The sequence below is a fragment of the Pseudochaenichthys georgianus genome, chromosome 5, assembly GCF_902827115.2.
Source record: "Pseudochaenichthys georgianus chromosome 5, fPseGeo1.2, whole genome shotgun sequence".
Classification (NCBI taxonomy): domain Eukaryota; kingdom Metazoa; phylum Chordata; class Actinopteri; order Perciformes; family Channichthyidae; genus Pseudochaenichthys; species Pseudochaenichthys georgianus.
In genome coordinates, this window is record NC_047507.1 from 22,972,982 (window position 1) to 23,000,497 (window position 27,516).

General features: G+C 43.5%; 1 protein-coding gene across 2 annotated transcripts in view; it reads left to right on the forward strand.

Annotated features, from left to right (window-relative positions):
* Positions 1-18,794: 18,794 nt before the first annotated feature.
* rargb (retinoic acid receptor, gamma b) overlaps positions 18,795-27,516 on the forward strand; it is a 36,119-nt gene continuing 27,397 nt past the window's right edge. The window contains exon 1 of one of the 2 annotated variants that reach the window (XM_034082859.2): positions 18,795-18,821. The gene's annotated coding sequence lies outside the window, so the exon portion shown is untranslated. Of the gene's footprint in view, positions 18,822-19,492; positions 19,784-27,516 lie in introns of those variants that run through there. The other variant, XM_034082858.2, reaches the window with a different exon arrangement.

The following is a 27,516-nucleotide window of genomic DNA, read 5'->3' on the forward strand; positions in this document are numbered from 1 at the left end:
TTTACATCAACACAGATACAGGGAGGACTAAATTAGAAGTACGACACATTATCACCGATGCTCTAATTAGAGTAGTAAGGCTATAGAAATATGAGCACCAAAGCTTCAGTTACTTTGTTTGGAGTTTACACACACACTGGGCTGGGGTCCTGTATCTTTAGGTTTGTCAAAACATACTGTGGCTCGTGGAATTTACAAGATTTATTTTAGTCTTATTGCTGTTTTGTAACTTCTGTTTTGTAACTGCTCAAAGTGACACCTTGGAGAACGCTCGGCCGATCATCCGTTAGCTTACAGCTCCTCTATGGTGCACTCAATATTGATAGTTACATGACATTATATTGCTTTGACGTGATGTCAGCAGGATTTTAACTTTAATTTGACTTATCTGAAAAAGTTTTAAAGAATTATATTTGTCCTTTTTGACTGTTTAAATTCTTCAGTATCATATTGTGGGGATGGCTTCTCATGAAGCCCTGGTTGGATATAAAGCCAGGGTTAAATGCTTTATAACAGAGGTGTGTTGCCCAGCCCCTTCAGTATAAATGCCTGATCAGACAGATTAAAGGATACTGCACCCTGGCTGAATTGGGCACTTTAAACATGGATATACATAGTGACTCCACTTACTTTGAGAAGTGATGCTCAGCGTTCTCCTTTCTTTCCATTACAGCTCAAATGCAGAAACAGCTCCACTGGACCAGGATGATCATATTTCCAGAGTTAAGAGGGGTGAGTTCAAACAATTACTAAACACAGTGTGATGGACATTTAATATGAAGGCATTTGGCCCAAAAACTGACAAGAGAACAGCGATTATGATAAAGTAACAGATTTTGATTTGACATTTCAAGTTTCTTTTAAGTACTGGGCATTAATAAGGGCCAACATCAACCTCTAGGTAGAAACACAGCTGGTGTCATGAGAGTAAAGCCATTTCTAAGCAGGGCAGAGAGTGGTTGGTAGAGGCAGCAGCTGGGTGTGTAGCGTAGGAAAAACTGAGACTATGGGTGAAGTTGCAAATGGCAAATTAACCTTTTAATACCAGTCAGTTCATATGTGTAGCAGAGTGTTTCCCTTGTTGCTATGGGCTACAATAATTAGATGTCAGGTATTTAAGTCCAGGTGCAGGTGCATGCAAAATCTGGGAGGTTGCCTTTTTTTTCTCGTTCTCTGTCTCTCTTCACCGTCACTATGGTTTGAGCTGCGACAGTCATGTTATATTACATTACATGTTACTTGTTAGAGGCTTTTATCCAAAGCAACTTACATACTCAATACTGTGGACAATCCCCACAGGAGCAATTTGGGGTGATGTGTCTTGCCCAGGGACACAACGACATGCTGACTGCAGTGGGGATTGAACCTGTGCTCCCCTGATCCGAACACCAACGCACTAGTCCACTGCGCCACAGCCTCCCTAGAACAAATGGAAATGGTCACATATATGTTTTTAACATGCTCAAAGGGGTTTCTGATCCTTAAACATAAATTCATTATTTAGCTTTAAAGTAGGCATGACCAGTTTGGAGGGAAAGGATTTATTTGAACAGAGATGGAGGTCACTGGAGTTGCATGCATACATTATACTGCTCATGTAGAAACATCAACATATCGTATAACATTTGGTTAATAAATGGGCAGTAAAATGTCCTAAACATGTATGTCTATTTAATTTGTAATTGCAAAAAAACACAAAATGCCCATCCTATAGAAATATTTACCAAGCTATCTGTCAATGATTTGCGATCCATAAATTAATTAGGGGGAACTTAATACAACAACATTTGTATTATGTATTTAATCTACCACTGGTGCAGTGTTAACGGCTAGCAACACATTTTCCTTTCAATAAAGTGATTTGTGCAGACTATAGCTGAAAGTATTATACCTCACTGGCGCATGCGGGGAAATGTGATGGAAATACAAAGAACAGCTGGTCCCAATAAAAAGAAGGAAAAAACACATTCATGAATAACTATGAGATATTGTATTAAGTCTTATATGGTCAAATGGTCACTATTAAGAAACAATCTGAAACAATGAAAGTCTCTTCATAAACAAAACCAACGCCAGGTCGGTGCTGTGATATTAGCAGCAGCTTATGTCTGATCCCTGTTTACCATTCAGAGGGAATTTACATTTTCTGAAACGCAGACATGCGCTGCAGCACGCTGCCAAACTCGCTCACATCTGTTGACAGGCGGCGTCCTGTGAAGAGGTGCCAGGTTATCCTGATGGGGACAATCCTCCGCACTGCATCCTGGCACTTTTCTGTCCTTTTTTTACACTGAGACAAACAAAGACAGAGGGAGGTCAAAGAGTGCTTGGTGATGAGTTGTTTGGGGGAATTTAACACATTTTCTGTCATTGTGCAATCTTTGGTGTAATTTACATAAATGTACAACATACCTCATGTCTGTAACCGAAAAACTGTAGCTGGAGTTGCTGCGTTTAGCATTTAGAAGAGAACCGGCAGAAAACCTAAAGCCTGGCTCTGTCCAAATGTAACAAAACCCCCTACTCTAAATCTCACTAATTGACACCTTATATTTAGTTTGTTTAATGTGTACAAAAGTTTCTGTTTTATGGTGGGGTTACATGCCAGACTATTTCTAGAGCTTGGCTGGTGTCTTACCCAGTTGCCATGCAACTTCATGAACTTTACTGTTGCAGGCCAAGAAATAGTCCGGCACATAACCCCTCAGTAAAATGGAGCTGAAGCTCTTGGCTCATACACAAAAAGCGTGTTTCCCAAAATGTTGAACTATTTCTTTAAAACTGGCATTTACACTCTATTAGCCATTAAAGGGGTCAAGTGATACAGAAGTTTGTGTCTGTGTGAGCCGATGAGAAATATGTCCATGGACTGTCTCATGTTGTAGACGAGGTGCAGGCAGACCCGCTTAAAGAGCTTTTTTAGGGGCGGCCCTTGAGGCTGAATAAGAAAAAGGAGATGATGCAGGAGCCACCATGACACCCCTGTGGATCTCCTCCTCCTGGTCCAATTACTCGTCTTTATTTTCTACCCCATCCAATCATTCAATCTGCGTTGCGCCCTCCAATCACCATCTGTTCTGCAGGCTGTAACACTTATACATATCTTCTGTAATTAGACAATCATTTCCACATGTGGATCAAACTCCTTCAACCACTCAACCCCTACCTCACCCTCCCATCCGCCCACTGTCTCCGTTTTCCTCCCTCTGTTTTTCTTATTTCACGTCTCACACTCTACTACCCTCCGTGTGCCCCTTTTCCCCTTTTTCTCTCCCCCCTCGTTCCCCTCGCTTTCTGATTGAATTACCATAAGTGCAGGTCTTGGCCAGAATATGCCAGCCTGTTCTGATTAAAACTGTCCTTGTTATACCGGAGACTTTCCAAATGGCTGTGAGCAGTTTGTGTGTGTTTGGGGGGAGGTTGGGTTGGCGGATGAGGAGACGGGGGAGGAGGGGGAGACGGGGGGGGGGGGGGGGAGGGGCACATGCAGTTTGTATTGAAAAAGGAAAATGCAGCCAGACAACATTATACGGCGAAAGATAAAGAGTGGAAGCCCAAGAACAAGATGGGGATAGAGTGGAAGGAGATGGAGAGGCGTGCGTGGGGGGGGGGGGGGAGGACCATGAGACGGTAATGGTAGTTGACAGAGTTGGGTTCACAACAGGTTCATAGTGACATCATGGTTGAATTTTGGGGAACATTTATATAGGAAAACTATTCACTGTTCATTGGATGCACATGTACGCCTCTTTGTTTCCAGCCCGCTTTCCTTCTACACTTAACCATACACACTAATCCACGCAGCACCCAATATGCACATTTGCCTTGGCACCTTTCAAATAAATAGTTTTTGTTGCAGTTTTTCTGTTAATTTGTTTACACATGTTTTCCCAGACTTTGCCTCAGTTCTCAAGTCGTGTGCAAAACTTTAAAACCCCAAACCGACAACTGCTACCCTGAGTGTCCCTGCTTTCCCTTTCCCTCTTACTCTACCCCCCCCCCCCCCCAGTTCTGCTTTTCCTGTCTCTTTTGCTTCAACTCTTTTTGCCTACAGGTCTAGCCAACCCTCACTTGGTACAGTATGTTCTTTGTGTTCCTGCTTAGCCGTTTGAGAGGCAGAAAAGACATAAAGCAGCATTGGGACCTGAAACGTGTTCATGGTGTATGTGTGGGTGTGATTATATTTGTGTCAGCTCTTTTTTATTTTAGCTTGAAGAAAATTAACAGCAGGGAGTTGAGGCGCATTAAAGGGTCTTTGTGTGCATGTGGAATTCTTTAGTGTTTCTTGGTTTGTGAGCATGTAGCAGCCTTAACATGAGCTCTGTGTTTGTGTTCCTTTGTGTTTGCTTGTATGTTTGTGTGTGCCCGGGCAGGAGAGCCATGCATGCCTGTCATCCTCGGCATGCCTCTCTGTGCACCACAGAGCTTCACATGACATCAATCTGAGAGCAGTGGGATAGTGATCTCATTACCAGCAGCCTGTTGCTGATTAAAACCTGCCGTCTGCACCCTTTCTTTTCTTCTCCCTCCTCTCCGCTCTCTCCTTCTTCCTTGTCCTTTCCTCAGCCCCCTCCTCCACCCCTCAAATCCAGTCGCACCATTCTGCGGTTTCTCCGCTGCTTGCTGCCAAAAAGGGCCCCATTTCAAGCTCTGCAGAAAGTTATAAAGCTCCCCTCTTTTTTCCTCTTTAGTTTTTCCTGCTCCTTGTTTCTTTGTTCTTTCTTCTTTGCTGTACATCTTTCGGCCGTCTTTATCAGAGGCCTCCGATATCCTACCTGCAGGCCTCATTGAGACCCTTCTCATGTTCCTAATCTCCTTTCTCAGTCAACCTGCTTTGACACTCGTTGACACTAAGCAAGAACAAAAAGTGGGGAAGAATGGAAATGTGTGTGAATGAGTGTGTGCATGCATCAGCGTGCATCCACATGTTGTGCTTATTACTGCCCCACAGATTTACAGTCACTCAGAAATATACAAATGCTTCTTTCACACTCGCCAGATGTTACATCCCCCCCCCTCCTCTTTGCACATTTCACTGACACAGAAACACAAACGCGACTAACCTTTCACCTCCTGTGCCGACACTGTTGCTGAGAAGTGTGGCAGTCACGCAGATGGTTAAAGCCGTGGCCCTGTGATTGGACGGTCCCCAGGTCTGTATGTTTGCCATCTAAACAAATGTGTTTGTTTCATATTTACATTAAAGGGGACTCATCATGCAAAATGCACTTTTGTACGTCTTTTATACATGAATATGTGTCCCCGGTGTTCCAGGGAACTCACCAAGTGTCAGAAAACACAACCCTCTCTATTTTCCTCCATACCCAAATCTCTAAAAACGGGGCTGCAACAGATCTGATACAGACTGATCCAGATTTGAACACTGTCCTGATGTCAGTAAAGTGGCGCTACGGCTAGCTATTGGTAAATTCTCCACCTATCAGGGGAGATTGCTGCTCGAAAGCGCTGGAGACGCTGTAGTACATATGCCAGGCATGTAAGTGGCGCTGTAGTCTGCCACAAAAGCAGCAAAGAAGACTTCCCTTGCATGGTTGCCATGGTTGCCCTTCTGTTTATTCTCCGCTGTGGCTCTTTTTCTCCCTCCCCGAGGCAAGCGTTTGCGCCTCCTGCTTTAAAACAAATGAATAATGACTCTATATGGATGTGTTCTTATTTATGTTATGTATTGCATTGAGAGATGCCAACTGAATTTCGTTGCACTGATGTGTGATGACAATAAAGATATATTCTATTCTATATAATCATATGTAAGGGATAATGTGCAGCGACTAGGTCATTATGGGGAAAAGAACACCGACAGGTCTACTCGGACCACTATTGCGGTAAGCATGTTGTAACTTCCGGTTGTTGTTGTCATCTCCGGGTATCCCGTGTGCCTGTTCTGTTGCTGATAGCTTATTATCTTAACTTAATCGATCGTTTTAAAACTCTTGATCACGGCAACTGCCTGACGTTGTAATCACACGTTACTACAGCTTAAGCACTCACAACTCTCCTTCTCTTAGCGACTGTAACTCCACAGTTGCCTACACTCTTTTCGGGTTTGCTAACGGTAGCTACTTTAGCTTGAGAGCTAGCCATGGCTCTTTCCCCACCCTCGGGTGCTATTTCCTGCTCTAACTGTCTCATGTTTGGTTACTTCCCTACCTCCTTTACTGGTACCGATACATGTGTTACATGTAGTATAGTTGTTAGGTTGGAGGCGGGAATCATAGCCATAGAAGCCCGGCTCTGCATCTTAGAAAGTAACTCAGCTATAGTAAAGCCCATGTTAGCCGGTGAGGACCGGCAAAATGTAGCTCCTCTTAGCCGTCCCCCGGCAACTCCCGAGCAGCAGGGAGACTGGGTGACTGTTCAGAAGGGGCATAACGCGAAACCCGCAGGTCCCCACCAACCCGTTCAGGTATCTAACAGATATTCCCCACTCAGCGAGACACCCGCTGAGAAGCCAACTCTGGTTATTGGTAGCTCTATTATGAGACACGTGAATTTAGAGAACGAAGCCTCCACAGTCACATGCATTCCGGGGGCCAGAGCGGGCGACGTTGAGGCGCATCTTAAACTGCTGGCTAAAGATAAACGTAAATACAGTAGGATTGTTATTCACGTCGGTGGTAATGATGTTCGTTTATGCCAATCAGAATGCACCAAACTTAATGTGGAGTCGGTGTGTAGTTATGCTAAAACAATGTCGGACACCGTAATCTTCTCTGGTCCCCTCCCCAATCTGATCAATGATGACATGTATCGCCGCATGTCATCATTTCAGCGCTGGTTGTCTTGGTGGTGCCCAGCAAACAATGTGGGCTTCGTAAATAATTGGACAGCCTTCTGGGGAAAACCTGGTCTGATTAAGAGAGACGGCATTCACCCTACTTTGAAAGGTGCAGATCTCATTTCGGCAAACATTTCAGGGCTTTGTGGACTTAATCCATGACAAACTGGAGTTGAGACCAGGAGGCGGAGTCGCAGTCTTACACGCTTCTCTGCGCTCTCTCCTAGGCAGTCATCCATAGGAATCACGAACCCAATAAAATACCCAATATTAGCGGTGTGTGTGTCTGCCCAAGGACAATTTAAGGTAAAACCTAATAGAGGTGTCATACATAATAACCTAATAAAAGTAAATGTAACAACTACTACAGTGCAACAAAACAGGAATATTAAATTCTGTCTCACTGAAATTTGGTTGAGACATGAAGAATATGTCAGCATAAATGAGGCCAGCCAGGGGGCTGATTCTGTGAGCTGCAACTGACCACGCCCCCCTGCAGGAGAGGGGAGTTGGCAGTTACTTTGGCATTAGGGCAGGGATATCTAGATACTTTCCAAGGTTTGATATAATGAATTGTGCTACTTTTAAAGCAAGCAAGGATGTTTTCAAATCTGTAATCAAAAAGCTCCTCAAAAACGCTGTCGAAGCAGTTCCTGCCGTTGCTACGTTAGTTCAAACACTAACAACGGACTAATTTTCTTAGAGGATGCATGTCAATTTAAATAAATGCATAGCCTACAACTATTTTTTAAATCAATAAAATCATTTTCTAAATCCATAAAAGCATTTAAATTGATATTGGGAGTCATGTCGTTACTTTGTCGAGAATGTGGCCATGTAATAAGCGGGATAATGTGCACATTGCACATTGCATAATGTGACTTCATGCCACCCAGCACTTCATGCCACCCAGCCATATCAACACTCATATTGACCGAGGCACGGGCCGAGGAGGTGGAGTTGCAGCAATCTTTGACTCAAGTTTACTTATCAATACTAAACCAAAATTAAATTATACCTCCTTTGAAAGCCTCGTTTTTAGTCTTACGCATCCGACCTGGAAAACTTTGCAGCCAATCTTATTTGTTACAGTGTATCGTGCACCAGGTCCTTATTCAGAATTCTTATCAGAATTCTCTGAGTTTTTATCAACTTTGGTTCTTAAAACAGATAAAGTAATTATCGTAAGTGACTTTAATTTTCATGTTGACGATGATAAAAATAGCCTTACTGTTGCATTTAACTCTATATTAGATTCTGTTGGTTTCTGTCAGCGTGTAAATAAACCAACCCACTGCTATAATCACACTCTCGACCTTGTTCTGACTTATGGTATTGAAATTGAGCAACTATTAGTCAAACCGCATAATCCTGCTTTATCCGACCATTTCTTAGTAACTTTTTAAGTACTATTACGAGACTACAAAGCATTAGTCAAAACCTCCTGCAGCAGAAACCTATCTGTTAGTGCTATAGCCAAATTTAAGGAAGAGATTCCACCAATACTTAACTCGATAGCATGTCTGCATGTAAGGGAGGAAACTTATACAAAATGTACACCACCCCAAATTGATCATGTTGTTGATAGTGCTACAGATGCGCTGCGAATAGAATTAGACTCTGTTGCTCCTTTGAAAAAGAAGAAAATAAAACAACATAGATTAGCTCCATGGCATAATGCCGAAACCCGCAAAATAAAGCAAAAGTCGAGACAACTTGAAAGGATATGGCGTTCCACTAAACTTGAAGAATCTTGTTTAATTTGGCATATTACTCTCAATGAATATAAGAAAGCACTGCGTAAAGCGAGAGCAGCCTACTACTCTTCATTAATAGATGAGAATAAGAATAATGCAATATTTCTTTTCAGCACTGTAGCCAGGTTGACAGAGAGCCACAGCTCGATTGAGCCTTCTATTCCCATAGCACTCAGTAGTAATGATTTTATGTGCTTTTTTAACGATAAAATTGTTACTCTTAGAAACAAAATTAATGACCTCTTGCGTTTGACCAGTATAGTGTTATCAACAGCTCCCGGAAACGTAAGTTCTAATATTACACTAGATAGTAAACTAGAATGCTTTTCAGCCATTAACCTTGAACAATTACATTCAATGATTCTCTCTTCTAAACCATCAACGTGCATGTTAGACCCAATTCCAACTAAGCTGTTGAAGAAAATGTTTCCATTAATTAGCACTTCTTTATTAAATATTATGAATATGTCTTTATTATCAGGCTATGTTCCACAATCATTCAAAGTAGCAGTGATGAAACCGCTTCTTAAAAAGCACAACCTCGATCCAGAGGTTTTAGCCAACTATAGACCTATTTCTAATCTTCCGTTCCTCTCAAAAATTCTTGAGAAAGCGGTCGCAAAACAGTTGTGTGATTACTTAAAAAACAATGATTTATCTGAAGATTTTCAGTCTGGCTTTAGAACACATCATAGCACAGAGACAGCTCTGGTTAAAGTCACAAATGACATTCCAATAGCCTCAGACAAGGGACTTGTCTCTATTCTTGTCTTGCTCGATCTCAGTGCTGCATTTGATACTATCGACCATGATATCCTATTGCAAAGACTAGAGCACTTAGTTGGCATACAGGGAACTGCTTTAGGCTGGTTTAGGTCCTATCTATCTGAACGCTCTCAGTTTGTACGTGTTAACGATTAATCTTCCACGCAAACCAAAGTTAGCCATGGAGTGCCACAGGGCTCAGTGCTCGGACCTATTTTGTTCACATTATATATGCTTCCGTTAGGCAATATTATAAGGAATCATTCTGTAAACTTTCATTGTTATGCGGATGATACTCAACTATATTTATCAATCAAGCCTGATGAAATTAATCATCTAAATAAAATTCAAGACTGCCTTAAGGACTTAAAAACGTGGATGACCTTACATTTTTTGATGTTAAACACGACCAAAACTGAAGTTATTGTACTTGGCCCGAAGAATCTACGAAACAAATTATCTAAAGATATACTAACTATGGATGGCATTAATTTGGCTTCCAGTGAGACTGTAAGGAATCTTGGCGTTATATTTGATCAGGATTTATCCTTTAACGCCTACATAAAATCAATTTCAAGGACTGGATTATTGTAACTCTTTATTATCAGGGAGTACCAAGAAGTCAGTCAAGTCGCTTCAGCTGATTCAAAATGCTGCAGCTTGTGTACTAACCAGAGTTAGGAAAAGGGACCACATTACTCCTGTTCTGGCTGCCTTACACTGGCTCCCTATAGAACACAGGATAGAATTTAAAATTCTTCTTCTCGCCTACAAAGCCCTTAATGGGCAGGCGCCATCTTACCTTAAAGAACTCATTATACCCTACTGTCCTACTAGGGCATTGCGTTCCAAGAATGCAGGGTTGTTGGTTGTTCCTAGAGTCTCTAAAAGTACAATGGGTGTACAATAGGATATCATGGTCGATAGGTACAAGTTAGACACTTTTATTATTGTTTGTTTGATGCCTCATCTAAACTCTCCTGTCATTTCAGATCCCGCTTTCCTCCAGGCCCTTGTAATCAGCTCATTTCCCTCACCTGGTCTCCTCAGCCCTTCCCCTCACCTGTTACTCATTCCCTCATCACTCCACAGTATTTATACCACCTCATTATCAGTTGTCCTTTGCCAGATTGTCTTGTCGTTTCCGCCAAGCTCTCAAGTGAGTGTTGTGCTCTAGTCCCGAGTTTTGTCCTGCCCAGTTTTGGATTCCTGCCTGCCTGTCTGACGGATTTACTGGTTTTGACCCTGCCTGTCCTTGACCTGGAATACACTGAACATTACTATACTGGTTGTATCTGAGTCGTGCTATTGGGTTCTGATCTGTACCTGTGATTGTGACAGTACAATCTGGCCAAACATGAATCCAGCCGACTCAGCGACAGAACCGCCTTCGCACGATATCGTGTTACAACGCCACGAGCAGCAGCTTACCTTCATGGCTGAAGCGATGCAGGAGATGGCCGCTCGCTACGAACGGACCTTTGTGAATATCCATGATCATCTTCAGACCCGTCCTGCAACGGTCCATGGCCCGGAACTAACTCCAGCTTCCGCTGTTGGAATCCAGAGTCCTTCGGCATCGGATGCACGCCTGCCTCCTCCGGAACGCTACTCTGGAGCTCCAGGTTCGTGCAGACCATTCCTGGTCCAATGTTCCCTCGCCTTCGAGCTTCAGCCTTCCGCCTTCCCAACAGAAAGATCCCGGGTGGCGTATATTGTCTCTCTTCTCACGGGCAAAGCTAAAGACTGGGGTACCGCCGAATGGGAAAGACAATCCTCTGCCTGCTCGCCTGTAAGCGTATTCTCCGATGAACTGCGTAAAGTTTTTGATCACGCTACACCCGGAAGAGAGGTAGCTCGGGGACTGTTTAACCTGGTGCAAGGAGGGAGATCTGTGTCCGATTACTCCATCGAGTTTCGTACCATAGCCGCCGAGAGTAACTGGAATGCTTCTTCACTTCTCGATGCCTTCTACAACGGTCTCTCGGATCGCCTTAAAGACGAGCTGGCAGCTTGGGACCTTCCTGCTAATTTAGATGAGCTGGTGGCTCTCTCCATCCGCATTGACTGCCGTCTGCGGGAGCGGAGGAGAGAGAGGGTTTTCTCCGTCGCCCCTCAGGCTCCGCCTCTCCCGTCAGCGCATGCTACTGAACAGGTGAGAGGAGGATTTTCTAACTCGTCTGAACCAATGCAGCTGGGGCGGACCCGGCTCTCCGAGGCAGAACGACAGCGCCGCCTGCGGGACAACTGCTGTCTTTACTGCGGCCAGCAGGGTCATCTTGCCTTCTCTTGTCCTGTAAAAGACAGGGCTCACCAGTCATCCAGAGGGCGCTGGTGAGCCGTATGATGAATTTAGAAATGCCCTCTCGACCCCTAACCCATGCTCATCTGAGCTGCTTGGGGAAAATGCACACTGTGGCAGTTCTTATTGACTCTGGTGCTGATGCCAGTCTTTTTGACATAACACTGGCCTTTCAAATGGGACTTGGTCAGGAGGCTTTGGAGAAGCCCATCAATGCTACAGCTCTTGATGGTCGTCTTCTCTGCAGAGTAACACACCGTTCAACTCCAGTTCAAATGAGCATGTCAGGTAATCACAGCGAAACACTCTCTTTTCACCTTATCCATGCACCACATCAGCCTGTCATTTTGGGGTTTCCTTGGTTAAGGAGGCATAATCCTCATATAGATTGGGCTTCAGGGACTATTAGAGAGTGGAGTGCTCATTGTCATGCTGTCTGCTTAAGATCTAGTTCCTCAATTGATTCCAGTCAGCCGAGGATCTCTGAGTGTGAAGACCTTTCCGGTGTTCCCAAGGATTACTGGGATCTTAAAGAGGCCTTTAACAAAGTTCGGGCCACCTCACTCCCGCCTCATCGTGCTAATGACTGTCCTATTGACCTGTTACCTGGTACTTCTCCTCCTAGAGGTCGACTTTTTTCTTTATCGGCTCCTGAAACTAAGTCAATGGAGAAGTATATCAATGACTCTTTGGATGCAGGGCTTATCCGGCCTTCATCATCTCCTGCTGGTGCAGGTTTTTTCTTCGTGGGTAAGAAGGATAAGACTCTGCGCCCATGCATTGACTACAGAGGACTCAATAACATCACTGTCAAGAACCGGTACCCCCTTCCACTTGTTTCCTCTGCATTTGAACTGTTACAAGGCGCTACTATTTTTACCAAGCTGGACCTACGTAATGCGTACCATTTGGTGAGAATCAGGGAGGGGGACGAGTGGAAGACGGGATTTAACACTCCTAGTGAACATTATGAGTATTTAGTCATGCCTTTTGGACTCACCAATGCACCTGCAGTTTTCCAGGGGTTGGTGAATGATGTTCTGCGGGATCTTCTCAATATCTGTGTTTTTGTATACCTGGATGACATTTTGATTTTTTCCAAGTCTAAACAGGAGCATGTGGTCCATGTTCGCCTAGTCCTCCAGAGGCTCTTGGAGAACCACCTCTTTGTCAAGGCAGAGAAGTGTGTGTTCCACACCACAGAAGTCCCTTTCCTGGGATTTGTGGTCTCCACCGGAAACATCAAGATGGATCCTGAAAAGACCAAGGCGGTCACTGACTGGCCACGCCCTTCAACACGCAAGGAGCTCCAACGCTTTCTGGGTTTTGCCAACTCCTACCGGAGGTTTATTCGAAACTACAGTTTGGTGGCAACCCCTCTCACAGCTCTCACCTCTCAGAACATTCCCTTCCGGTGGTCCTCGGTGGCCGAAGGGGCTTTTGGTGAGTTAAAGTCACGCTTCACCTCTGCTCCCATTTTGATTTTTCCAGACTCTACTCTGCAGTTTACTGTAGAGGTAGATGCGTCGGACACTGGAGTTGGGGCAGTTCTTTCTCAACGGTCGGCCAAGGATCAGAAGATGCACCCGTGTGCCTTCTTCTCCCGGAAGCTGTCTCCAGCAGAAAGAAATTACGATATTGGAAATCGAGAACTGTTGGCAGTGAAACTTGCCCTGGAAGAATGGAGACACTGGTTGGAGGGAGCAGAGCAGCCTTTTGTGGTCTGGACGGATCACAAAAATTTGGAGTACATCCGTTCAGCTAAGCGGCTGAACTCTCGTCAAGCCAGGTGGGCTCTGTTTTTCACACGCTTTGATTTTTCTCTTTCATACAGACCTGGTTCTAAGAACATCAAACCTGACGCCCTGTCTCGCCAGTTCCAGCCAGAGAGCTCTCCATCTCATTCTGAGAATATCATCGCTTCTACATGTGTCATTGGTCTGGTGACCTGGGAGGTGGAGGATAAGGTCAAGCGCTCTCATGCTGAACACCCAGCCCCAAGTGCCTGTCCTGTTAACCATCTGTTTGTTCCTGCCACTCTCCGTACCCAGGTTCTCCAGTGGGGTCATAACTCCCGCCTGGCTTGTCACTCAGGAGTGAGACGGTCCCTAGCCCTGATTCGACAGCGATTTTGGTGGTCTTCCATGGAGAAGGATGCCAAAGAATTCATTGCTGCTTGCCTAGTCTGCTCCCAAAATAAGACCTCACGCCAAGCTCCCTCCGGTCTTCTTCATCCCTTGCCTATCCCTCATCGTCCCTGGTCCCACAACGCCTTGGATTTTGTCACCGGACTACCACCCTCAGACGGTAACACAGTCATACTCACAGTCATAGACCGGTTTTCCAAGTCTGCCCGGCTTATTCCATTAACCAAATTACCTACTGCCAAGGAAACAGCTGAAATCATGCTACAACATGTGTTCAGGCTGCATGGTCTCCCCAGTGACGTTGTGTCTGATCGGGGACCACAATTTACTTCTCGTTTTTGGTCCGAGTTTTGCAGGCTGCTGGGAGCCAGTGTCAGTCTCTCGTCCGGATTTCATCCCCAGTCCAATGGTCAAGCAGAGCGAATGAACCAGGAGATGGAGACTGCCTTACGCTGTCTAGCTTCCTCCACTCCCTCCTCCTGGTCGAGGCAGCTTCTATGGGTTGAGTATGCCCACAACACCCTTCCTAGTTCTGCTACTGGTCTTTCTCCATTCCAATGCTCCCGCGGATACCAGCCGCCCCTTTTCCCGGCACAGGAACGGGAGGCCAGCGTCCCATCTGCACAGGCGTTTGTAAGCCGATGTCGACGCATGTGGTTAAAGGCCCGCTCCGCGCTCCTGCGCTCTTCCGACCGTTATCAACGGACCGCCAATCGCCGTCGCAAGCCAGCTCCACAGTACTCCCCAGGGCAACGTGTCTGGCTCTCCACACGGGATCTCCCTCTCAGAGTTGAGTCAAAGAAGTTGTCTCCCCGTTTTGTAGGGCCATTTCCCATAGCTAGGATTATCAATCCTGCAGCTGTCCGCCTGCGTCTGCCCCCTTCTATGAGGATTCATCCTACCTTCCACGTGTCCAAGATCAAACCAGTTAATGTGAGCCCTCTTCAGCCCCCCTCTACACCCCCACCACCACCCCGGACTATCGACGGGGAGACTGTTTACACTGTCCGTCGCCTCATCAAGTCCAGGCGACGTGGTAGAGGGTTGCAGTAGCTGGTACACTGGGAGGGTTATGGTCCTGAAGAGCGGTCATGGGTGCCTGCTCGCAGTATCTATGACCCATCTCTCATTACTGACTTTCACCAGGCCCATCCCGATCAACCTCGTAGGACGTCAGGAGCCGTCCATAGAGGGGGGGGTTCTGTCACAAGTTAGACACTTTTATTATGGTTTGTTTGATGCCTCATCTAAACTCTCCTGTCATTTCAGATCCCGCTTTCCTCCAGGCCCTTGTAATCAGCTCATTTCCCTCACCTGGTCTCCTCAGCCCTTCCCCTCACCTGTTACTCATTCCCTCATCACTCCACAGTATTTATACCACCTCATTATCAGTTGTCCTTTGCCAGATTGTCTTGTTGTTTCCGCCAAGCTCTCAAGTGAGTGTTGTGCTCTAGTCCCGAGTTTTGTCCTGCCCAGTTTTGGATTCCTGCCTGCCTGTCTGACGGATTTACTGGTTTTGACCCTGCCTGTCCTTGACCTGGAATAAACTGAACATTACTATACTGGTTGTATCTGAGTCGTGCTATTGGGTTCTGATCTGTACCTGTGATCGTGACAATGGGAGCCAGAGCCTTTTCTTTTCAAGCTCCACATTTGTGGAATCAGCTTCCAGTTTGTGTTCGGGCGGCAGACACCCTATCCGTTTTTAAGAGTGCGCTTAAGACCTTCCTTTTTGATAAAGCTTATAGCTTATTAGATTCAGCCCCTAGTTTTGCTGATATGGGCTTAGTTTGTCGGGGGACATCTTACTTCTTCCTTCTCTCTGTCTGTCCTGTGTACTCTCATGTTCCGATTAACCCAGCCTCCCCAAATGTCTTTCTTTTTGGTGTCTATATACGCCGGGATCCGGAGTCATGATGATCCTGCGGTCCTGTGTCCTGGATCGCGAGCCCTGGATCTTGAGTCGTGGCTGTGGTCCTGGATTATAGGTCCTGGATGGATATCCTCGTGGATTCATCTTCCTATTATACACACATGCATTTCCAAACATTTGGACTACCTATGTTGCAAATGTATTATCTTTTCAATTTACACACGGCATCTATTGCACGTCTGTCCGTCCTGGGAGAGGGATCCCTCCTCTGTTGCTCTCCCTGAGGTTTCTCCCATGTTCCCTTTAAACTGTGGGTTTTCTCCGGAAATGTTTCCTTGTACGATGTGAGGGTCTAAGGACAGAGGGTGTCGTATTGTCATACTGATATTCTGTACACACTGTGAAGACCACTGAGACAAATGTAACATTTGTGATATTGGGCTATATAAATAAACAATCAAACATTGATTGATTGTGCATTGTACATTATGCAATGTGCACATTATCCCGCTTATTACATGGCCACATTCTCGACAAAGTAACGACATGACTCCCAATATGAATTGAAATGCTTTTATGGATTTAGAAAATGATTTTATTGATTTAAAAAATAGTTGTATGCATTTATTTAAATTGACATGCATCCTCTAAGAAAATGAGTCCGTTGTTACTGTTTGAACTAACGTAGCAACGGCAGGAACTGCTTCGACAGCGTTTTTGAGGAGCTTTTTGATTACAGATTTGAAAACATCCTTGCTTGCTTTAAAGGTAGCACAATTCATTATATCAAACCTTGGAAAGTATCTAGATATCCCTGCCCTAATGCCAAAGTAACTGCCAACTCCCCTCTCCTGCAGGGGGGCGTGGTCAGCTGCAGCTCACAGAATCAGCCCCCTGCAAAAACAGGGCTGGAAAGAGCAAATAGAGCGAAATGAGGCATGGCTAAAATGCAGGATCTGTTTGGTATTTTGAAGAAATATATATATACTTTATATAGGTATGGCCCAACAATATATGTTTCAAATATAGCATGATAGGTCCACTTTAAGACCCACACTAACACAATCCATTACAGATATTTATGTTGTTCTACTTTAGCAAACACACCCATTGTATCACTGCAGAGAGCTATTCATTATGATTGATCCATTCCCCCCTTACCATGAGGCTTACATGCTGCTTGCAGATGTTTTGTATATTTTTATCATAACAACTGGGTTCAATGATGGTGATACTTTGTACAGTTTGATGGTGCAATGCTTTAGTCCAGACTTTATGTCAATCATGTGAGCAGTAGTGTGGCGCGAAGAAAAAATATAACTGCGTATATTTTGCTTTAGTTAATAAAGGCAGACATTTTGGGGACATCTTCAAGTTTTAAGCTTTAAGTGCATCTACTTTTTCCCATAAAACTATTTTGACTGGTAACAGATAATAAAAGGCCATGTATAGTCTGGTTTGGTTCAAATGTATAAATACAGATATCTGTTTTTAAACCTCATTAAACAGAGAAAAAGCTTTTGTTTTGGAAGGTGACCTGCGCTGACTGTGGTGAGCTGACACGGAGCCCGGTCAGTCAGACAGAAGCAGACAGTTTTATCTCTGACATGAAGAGGCAGGTAACTCTTCCCCTCAGGGGCCGGCCAGGTTTGATCTCATCCCGGATCAGATGTATCGCCGTTAAATGCTTCCTTACCAGAAAACCACTGGGTTGATTTGCTTAGGAAAATCCTGTAGGAGGAAAAATAGTCCACTTGAACTGATTTAAAGGTGCGGAAAGTGCATAGAGAATGGTCCTTTGTAATTCTGAGGCTGGGAGAGATGGAAAACAGCTCATGGTCGTTTGCATGTTGGAGATTTAATGAAGTCATCTAACATATATACCAGGCTCTGCATGGTTTTCATAGATGATATCTAAACTGGAGATGTGTTGTGTTCATAATATTTTTCACACTCTTCTTCTTTGTTGCACTTTATTTCTCTTGTTTATTGCAACTTATGTAACTGTAAACAAGTTTAATTGTAAAGTTGTACATGTGATTAGTCTGTTTGTAAGCGTATCAATTATTCATTTTGTTACATTTGGCGCTGAACGTCGCTTTTCCAGCTTTAAATCATTGTGTTAATCGTCCCGAGTCATAAAGACACTGATGCTGGGTGTATTTATTTCAGTAAAGCACTGAGTGGCCCTTGATTGGCCCCAGGCCCCTGGTCCCCACATTTGCTGACCAGGGTCCCAAAGTCAAGGCATTGTAAACACGGAGCAAAAGCCAAGGGCTGACACTGATATCCCTTAAGGTGTGCAGCCCTCCGCAGCATGTGTGTGTGTGTGTGTGTGTGTGTGTGTGTGTGTGTGTGTGTGTGTGTGTGTGTGTGTGTGTGTGTGTGTGTGTGTGTGTGTGTGTGTGCGTGTGCGTGCGTGTGTGAGTTAATGACTGTTTCATGTGTGTGTGTGTGTGTGTGTGTGTGTGTGTGTGTGTGTGTGTGTGTGTGTGTGTGTGTGTGTGTGTGTGTGTGTGTGTGTGTGTGTGTGTGTGTGTGTGTGTGTGTGTGTGTGTGTACTAGGGCTGAACGATTAATCAACCCGGAGCAAAGCAACACACCATTGCGTAGCTAACTAGTAGCGCTAGCTTTAGCTAACGTTAGCTAACGAAACTGCCGAGTAAAATTGGAAAACACTGGTAATTAATCGTTCTATAATTTGTAAAACTACGGTGTTAAAAATTACAATTTCAAAAATACAGATTCTAATGGTCAGATATAGATATACAGATACTAAAGATAGGCAGGTACTTGCTTTCAAGCAGAACACAGGGGAAAACAAACTTAGCTGGAGTGTTTACGTGTTAGGCGTAATGACGTACAACGGCCTCGACAATTTCTGTAGTCCTATTCAGCCACTCGGTAACAACCATCGTTTTTCAGACACGTAAACTCTTCAAAAATCACCAGTGGGGTCACTGCTGATGTATCTACTGTCGTAGAACAAAACGTGATTTATCTCTTAAATTTGTGTCAACCACAGACCTTATTTCGAGCTATTTTCCAAAACCCTATGGAGAAAATGCATTGCTTTTTGACGAAGGAACTGGAAGTGCTAAAAATGCTAACTTACTTCCGGGTTTTACGACGTGTCACTGCGGTTCTCTATGGAGCTTTCCTAGAATGGTTTCTGAGTCAGGTTAGTAATGCTCCATCACATGTTTTACATCTATTACAGGGTTAATCTTAAACTGAAGCTTGACTTTAAAGCAACCCAACGGAAGTTTCATGTAAGTTTAGTTCTTTCACTCGTAGCTCGGGCTGCGGGGGTGCTAGAGACGAGAGCATGTTGAAGCGACCTTCCTAGCCGGAGTTCTGGCCGCATTTTACAATAATCTTCCGTTGGGTCGCTTAAAAACAAATATCGCAAATCGAATCGCAATCGCAATATCTGTCAGAAAAATCGCAATTAGATTATTTCCCCAAATCGTGCAGCCCTAGTGTGTTCGTGCATGCACTGCTCTGCTGTGTGTGTTAGCTTGGGCTTATCTTTGGACGTGGAGCAGAGGAGGAACACATTTAGAAATGCGAAACAAACACTTGCAGTTAAAATCCAACAAAAGAGCGATGACTGACAGTACATTGTAGAAGGAGTGGAGGTAAAGAGATAGAGAGACAGAAAGAGACTGTGAGACAAAGAGAGAGAGAGAGAGAGAGAGAGAGAGAGAGAGAGAGAGAGAGAGAGAGAGAGAGAGAGAGAGAGAGAGAGAGAGAGAGAGAGAGAGAGAGAGAGAGAGAGAGGGGGTGGGCAACAAGTTGAAACCTAAGCTTTCTGGACCCTGTTTTCCCTTCCTTCGGGCATTCTGTGGCTGGTAAAAAATGTGCTGTATATTTGAAGTGTTGGATCACGTGACAAAGGCAGGGTTTGTGAATCAAAGTACACAATGATTTCAGGAGGAGAGAGAGAGGGAGAGGGTGTGTGTTAGTGAGAGAGAGACGGGAAAAGGAGAGGGAGGCGGAATGCAACAGGCTGAGCTCTATCGTCGCCGTGAGAGGGACTCCTGACTGACAAACACAACTACTACGCTGCACGGCTCACTTCTCCTCTGACCAACCCTCGCTGACCTCCACCCTGAACGCCACATTCACATCCCCCGTCCGGTAAGCTCGGTTTCCAACCCCATTTTTCAAGATCTCCTTTTCCTTATAACTTCTGCTGGCAGTGTGGGTGAGAAAAGAAGACATGTCAGAGCATGTGTGTGTGTGTGTGTGTGTGTGTGTGTGTGTGTGTGTGTGTGTGTGTGTGTGTGTGTGTGTGTGTGTGTGTGTGTGTGTGTGTGTGTGTGTGTGTTGCTCTTGTCTCTCTTCCTCCCTTTCTTTGTGTGTGTGTGTGTGTGTGTGTGTGTGTGTGTGTGTGTGTGTGTGTGTGTGTGTGTGTGTGTGTGTGTGTGTGTGTGTGTGTGTGTGTGTGTGTGTGTGTGTGTGTGTGTGTGTGTGTGTGTGTGTGTGTCTTTCTGGGACAGCACGAGTGGAGAGGTTAAGTTTCCTGAGGACAGCTTTAATTGAGAACAGAGATTTGGAGCGAGGGAGAAAGAACAACAGAAATAGCTAAGGAGGGGAATGAAAGCTGATCAGCACTTGCATGTGCTCCCGGGCCGCCCCATGTGAGGAGATGAATGCTTGGGGAAATGTGTGTGTGTGTCTTTATTTGTCTGTTTGGTAACTCCTGCATTCATACAGTTTAATTCACAATTGCTGATTGTTACTGATCACCACAGAAAAATGGTAGAGATCCCCTAAAGAATGACAAGAAGGAGTTACTACGAACAGTTTTCTGCTGTTGCAAACATCAGTCTTAGTTCAGTCTGGGTGCTACAGGTGAGCTCGGTAGCCATCTGAGGCCATTCTTCCAGCAGCAGACGGCTGCTTTAGCCCGCAGGCTCTCAGCCAACAGACTGGCTGTCAGACTTGATGGATCACTCCATCAACATCACAAATGGCCGTGTCCGTCTGCTCTACCTGAGTATGAACACACTCAGTCACTTGTCGCCCCCCCCCCCCATTGGAGGTTATGTAAACAGGTTTCCATCCACACAATGACATAAGCGAGATGGAAACACTGAAATGGGCTAGTCCGGATATCACAAGACAGTCTGCTGTGTGTCTGATCACTGCTGCTGTTACTTAGCAGTGTGTGTGTGTGTGTGTGTGTGTGTGTGTGTGTGTGTGTGTGTGTGTGTGTGTGTGTGTGTGTGTGTGTGTGTGTGTGTGTGTGTGTGTGTGTGTGTGTGTGTGTGTGTGTGTGTGTGTGTGTGTGTGTGTGTGTGTGTGTGTGTGTGTGTGTGTGTGTGGTGTGTGTGTGTGTGTGTGTGTGTGTGTGTGTGTGTGTGTGTGTGTGCGTGCGTGCGTGTGTGCGTGTGTGTCTGTAATGAACTTGTTGATCCCCATTTTTGTTGTTGTTGTTACTGTCGGTGAATCATTTCAAATACCATCCTTTGTGCGACATTTGCTGTAAAAATACTTGATTGATTTATGATTGTGATATAGATGCTGTCTATGAGCTCAGTGCTTCCCCCCGAGCTGCCCTCCTCTGTCCGCTCACACCATATTGCTGAGCATGCCACTCTTCCCCATGCGCTCCAATGCGAGGCCCGCTGCAAACTCTTGACAAATCTATTTCCGATTAATTTTCCTTGATGTCTGAGGAATGCTCATCAACACGTCGACAGGAATAGGTACACGAGCTATAAACAGCTGGGTGTAAACAAAACATAGAGATAACATTCTGGAGAGCAGTGAAGGACTCGCTAAGTATAGCTCTTCTTCTTCTTCTTCTTCTTCTTCTTCTTCTTCTTCTTCTTCTTTCTTCTTCTTCTTCTTCTTCTTCTTCTTCTTCTTCTTCTTCTTCTTCTTCTTCTTCTTCTTCTTCTTCTTCTTCTTCTTCTTCTTCTTCTTCTTCTCTTGATTTTACTATGCTTTCCCTCACTTGGTCATTTCTTCTGTTAGAGGACGTCCACAGGTTGCCTGCTTCTGAGTGAACTCTGTCTCTCTGATCCCAGGTCAGCCCTTTTTCAGCTTTTAAAATGTTACATTCATGGTGGATGCATCTGCTCTCGGTTAAGTCACATTTGTCCCCTTTGGTTTCATCATTTGGAGAAGAAACGTGTGCAATGTGTGCATGGGTTTGGCTGTGTTGGATGTAACTCCTTTAACTGCATTGCAATCACATCTTTGTTCTCTACACTTTTCAAAAAAAAATGACAACCCCTCAGGCTAAGGAGGCTGTCTGGCTCCACTCCCTCTTTATTTCTCTTTCTCTTCGTCTCACTGACTTCTTTCTTCTCTATTTCCTCAATATTAAAAAAACCCTCCTTCTTTTCTAGTCCGTGTCAGCTGAGTTTGATTTTGTACAGGGTTGTTCTCATGCACATAAATGGAAACTTGGAACTTCCAAAACAAAGAAGCAAGCATTTGCTACATGTTTTTTTGAGAGCAGAAGACACAAATGTTTTCTTGTTCTGCAGAATTACATATCATTCACAGAGTTATTTTTGAGAGCCATGCCCTGGCTGTGGTTTGGTTTGACGTGCCCAATTGGCTTCAGAGATTATTTGGTAGTCGCTAGTAACACTCAGTATTGCTCTCTCAGCACTTTTTCAGAATGTAAAGCTGAATGTGTCTCAGTGTGTCTGAAGAGTGTGTTTAATCGAGGCCCGGGGCAGCTCTTCAGTACAGGCTACAAAGTCCTCTAAAACACACTTGTAATCCTCTGTCTTCAGGAACAGAAGGCACAGGTTTTGAATGTGTTCATGGGTTCAATGGGTTCAGGCCGTCTTAATGGACACACTTTTCACTTTAATACCAAATGAAAAGCTGCCTACCAAATGCCTCAATTAGGCCTGACCCATGGCCTGGCTCTGAGCCCCGAGCGACAGGAGCTGACCCTGGCTCCGACCTGCGGACCCCCGGCAGCCCACAGGGTTGGCTCCACATAATGACAACATTGTGTGTTTTATGAAGCATTGCTATCATCATCCTCATTAGCATTGCTCACACAGAATCCACACTGTGTTATTCCAAGTATGTTGGACAGTTTAAACCTGTGCAGTGGTAAAGCTAGTATCTGTTATTATACCTTACCTTATCTTTAAAATGATGGACCCAAGGAAGAAAAGTAGATAATTGTGAACAGCGTCTCAGTAACAATGAGTAAGAAATCATACAAATATGGAAAATGTGGAACTATTGTGATGTTGAGACGTCAGACAGGGACCAAATGGATTATAAACTTTGTCCCCAACGAAACATGTCTCCTCTATACATTATTGAAGGTAGATCAGATTCCATTTACTGGAAATAATTTTCATGAAATGAATGTCTGGCCATCATCCTGAAAGATGTCTCCGAGACAATAATAGATATCAAATGTTGTTTTCAGGGCTGATGTATACATCTGTGCAGACGATCTTGACTAAGTTAACTACATAATAGCTTGCATCAAATGAAAATATGCATTTGCCACAGCCAGAAACATTGTGTGGTTAGGATTGCTGTCAGGCTCGGACGGTTTACATCCCAGCAATATTTGTATTCCTCAAAAGACATTTTTATATGTCAGTTTGACATAAAATATAGTCTGGTAATTTGTTGGAAAATCTAATGAAGTTGTTTGTGGGTGATGGGGCCCCCCCTCCCCCTCTGTAATGGTTTCTGTGTGTCAGTATGTGCATTTTCTACTCGGTGTGTTCACTTCTGATGATCCCTGGCTGCATTTTCTCACATTATTTGATTTTGGTTTTATGCTTTACAGCTAATTGTCCCAGCTTAAGTCATATTTTCCTTGCGCTTGGCTGCTTTTTGGGGAGTTTCTAACCTTCATATCCACTTAGACTCTGCCTTTTAGTTTACTCTGTGGCTCTGTGTCTTAAGTGAATAATATGTGATTTCAAACACCAATATTTTATCTAAGTACGTAACACTTTTGTGTTTTTGGGTCAAGTCAAACGTGGCTAATTATTGTGTTCAAAATTACAAAAGCAAATAGATTTCCGAAAAAAGGATAAAGAACAGCAGATTAGCAGAGCTCACGGTCACACTCAAAAACAACACATTAAAAAACACAGTCTGTACTTTACCGTTAAATACCCGCCTATTTTCCAGCTGACTCACATCGCTCTGGGTTGAACCCACACACCAGTTTGAAAAAAGAAAGATGAGTTGGGGGAAAAAACAAAACATGTTTTGTGTTTTTTATTTACTTATGTGAACATTTTCGGATCCTGGCTCCTGTTCTCATTCCAAAAATCAAAGTAGGTCTATTATCAGACAGTTGTTTTTTCTTAGCACTCTCACTAAGGTGAACTTTTAGGGATAGAGAAAAAAAACCTCATCATGTAATCCATTGGATATGCTAACAGTGAGGGTAATGCATCATTATACAAAATGAGAACATCAATATGTGATGTGGAGCCCAGTTTCTGATTTCTTGTACATGTGGAGTCTTTTAATACCGTTTAAATCAATGTAATGAAAAATATTAACACATTACTATATACCCTTTAATTTATTATTTTCCTATGTACCTAAAAGCTTCTGGCTGAATTTGTAGCTTACAATGTTGTTGTACCCCTTAGTAGTTGTGACACGTTGAAAACTGTCCCATTGTGGTCCTTTACGTTTAATATAGCGTTGCGATTTTATTGATGAAGAAATGCAAACAATAATACGTTTTGGTCATTTTGCCTTTATTCTTGAGAGCATACAGTCAGTTGACAAAAAAAATTACACCACAGAAATACAAATTGTTGACTTAAATATGGCTTAACATGAATACCTTAAATCAAGAACTGTTAATTGACTCTCTACTCTCAGATTCAGTTGATCACACAGTTCATAACAGCCAATCACAGGAACAGGAACCAGCCAATCACTGACAAACAATACAACCTGTTGTAAAAATGATTCTGTTGCGAAGAAGAGAGGTTACTTTGATATTTCATTAAAAATGAGAGCAAGAAACCCATATTTGTGGCTTTGATGCAGGAGTGAGACCAAAAGAAAGTAGAGATTGAGGCTGTTCAGAGAAACAGGCTGAATCAGGGGATGCCAGTAGAAGAAAAAGTGGGTTTTAGTGCATTTAAAGAGCAAAAGAATCGTCAAAACAGGCTCATGCACGTTGACATGTGCGTAAGTACTGATGGCCACCATGCAAGATCAATACAGATGTTTTTTGCTCCCACTGTGAAGCCAAGCAGTAAGAACGAAAGCAGGAAACTAGGAGCTATTAGTACTTTTATATGGATACTGTTACTTGGTCTTTAAAATAATAGGTTAATATCCAGTGAAATGGACTAAGCAAAATTGTTGGTTTTAAAACTTTACTCTGCACTTCTCAGATTGACTGCTTTTATATTTCAACTAAAAAGCCTAATAACTAATATTATAAGATTCTCCCAAGTATATTTTTTACAGAAAAAAGTTAAGAGTGCCAGTTGTAGAGTATAACACGTGTTGTACTTTTACACACCCTGATCCGTTTTCTGTTCATTCACTAACTGATGCTGAAAGACAGATAGACGTTACCACACATTTCTTGGCCCTAAAAGTGGACTCATTACACCATAAAACTGAAAATGACGTTTAATTTCAGTAGACATTTACAGTCAACAGTCATTTATTTCTAAGAAAAATGCTGCACCACATTTTCTCCACACCAACAGGACATTTTTCTATAATGTGCGGAAAAAAGAAGCAACCGAAAAATTGAATCCAAATTCAAAATACACCAAAGATTGATGAATATATGATTTAAACAAAGCTGTTAACCTCTGTAATGTTAAGATTTCTTTAAGCTAGATTTTTACTACCGCCAATTTTATTATTTTTCAAGTGCTGTGTGTGTGTGTGTGTGTGTGTGTGTGTGTGTGTGTGTGTGTGTGTGTGTGTGTGTGTGTGTGTGTGTGTGTGTGTGTGTGTGTGTGTGTGTGTGTGTGTGTGTGTGTGTGTGTGTGTGTGTGTGGTGTGTGTGTGTGTGTGTGTGTGTGTGTGTGTGTGTGTGTGTGTGTGTGTGTGTGTGTGTGGAGATGATGCTACTAATAAGAACTTTAAAAATGTTATTTAAAAAAAAAAGTTTTTGTAATTTCAACAGTTCACAATTGAAAGAGATTTACTTCTGCTGCACAATACGCCGGCCACAATGAGGAGGCTCCATAGTTTGATCAAAGAATAAAGTGGCTTGTTGGAAGAAAACAGCGATGTGGAAATCCCCAAAGTGTTTGCACTAAAGCTGTTTTTAATCCCCATAGTCTGTGAGAGGGGAGCGTCGGTTGTGTGTGTGAGTGCCTGTGTTGGTGTGTTTGTGTGCCAGCAGCACCAGGACCAGGTGACCCAGTCTGACCTGACCCAGCCAGGTCTCATAAAAGCAGCATTGAGGCCTGGAGGCCCGGAGACACAGCCCTGCTTTTGTTGCCCTACCCAAGGTGTATTCCCCCTGAGGGAGAGTGAGGGGGCGGGGGTGTTACTCATTAGAGGGAAAGAAACCATTCCTTGGCTTGGGCACACATTATTTCATAGTTTATTAGTAGAAATAAAACCACTGCTTTATTTGTATGTATGTTTTATGAAACCAGAAAAGTTTTTTTTGTCTTCGTCCTCTTTACCACAGCGTGCTTTTTCTCTTATTAATCCAGATTCCAGTATGACTCTAATTAATAGGACTCTGCTCACTTCTTACCCATGGGCTGCCAGATGTTTGTAATGCTTCCCCTCCCTCTCTTTTGCTCTGTTTCCATCCATCTTTTTTCAACTTTATAAACTGTATTTTTCCTTCTTCCTGATCTTTTTCTACATCTGGCTTTCATACTGGTGATTTTGGTCTTTCAATTTGATTGGTTAAAGAGGCAACTTATAGTGGAATGACTCAAACGCTGCATCTGTGGAAGGACCATCCGTCCTATATTTACTCCTTCATTCTTCAAGGTCAATTGCAGCTTTCAATGGTGCTTAAGCATGTGTGAACGCCGTGTGTTTTCCACTGATTACTTGCCCATGAGCATGATTAAAGTCACTGAACATCTGTGTATGTTCACTTCTGCAGCCTGCACGTCCGTGCTTGTATGTTTCTGTGTTCTGCTTTTAGACAGGCATGTGCATGCATATGTTTTGCAAATGTTTTGCAAAATGTTACCATTCCACTCCAAGTGTGTAATAACTTTTTTATTACACACTTTTTTGTCCAACCTTTGTTTGACATTTTCTGATCCTAAAACACAAAAAATCTTTGTTAAAATAGTCACAAGGACTCTGGCCTTCGCATGAAGAAAAACCGCAGCAGAGCCAAGCAGTTACAGAAAATATGTCAATATGGGAAATATGACTTTCAAAGCAGCACTCACTGCACTGACTGTTGCTTTGTCTGAATTTGTAGTATGTTCTGAATGTGTACAACTTAAGGATGTTCAAGAATTGAATTCTAATAATAGTAGCACAGATAAAGATGATTGGTCTATGTCTTCTCTGAGCCATTTATATCAGTCAGGGTAGACTAAATATCGGAAACACCCCTAAGTGTGGCACAAAACAATTCAACTGCACCACAAACTGCAGCCTTCAAGTTAAATCAACACCTCTATAAACATTTCTTAAAAAGCTCAACATTTGCATCTTCATAATGGTAGAATTGATTTCAGTGCTGTAGGACTGCATTCATTTCAGCATAGGTACCTATAAACTGGCAACTGATAAGTGTAATTTAAAATATATGTTTTGTATATTTTAAATTCCCTGATATAATAAGAAAATATGTCATGTGCATGACATGGCATTAATAATGAGCAAAATGTCCTGAAAAGTGAGCCACTCAGCACCCACGTATGAACGACGGCTTGTCCCTGGAA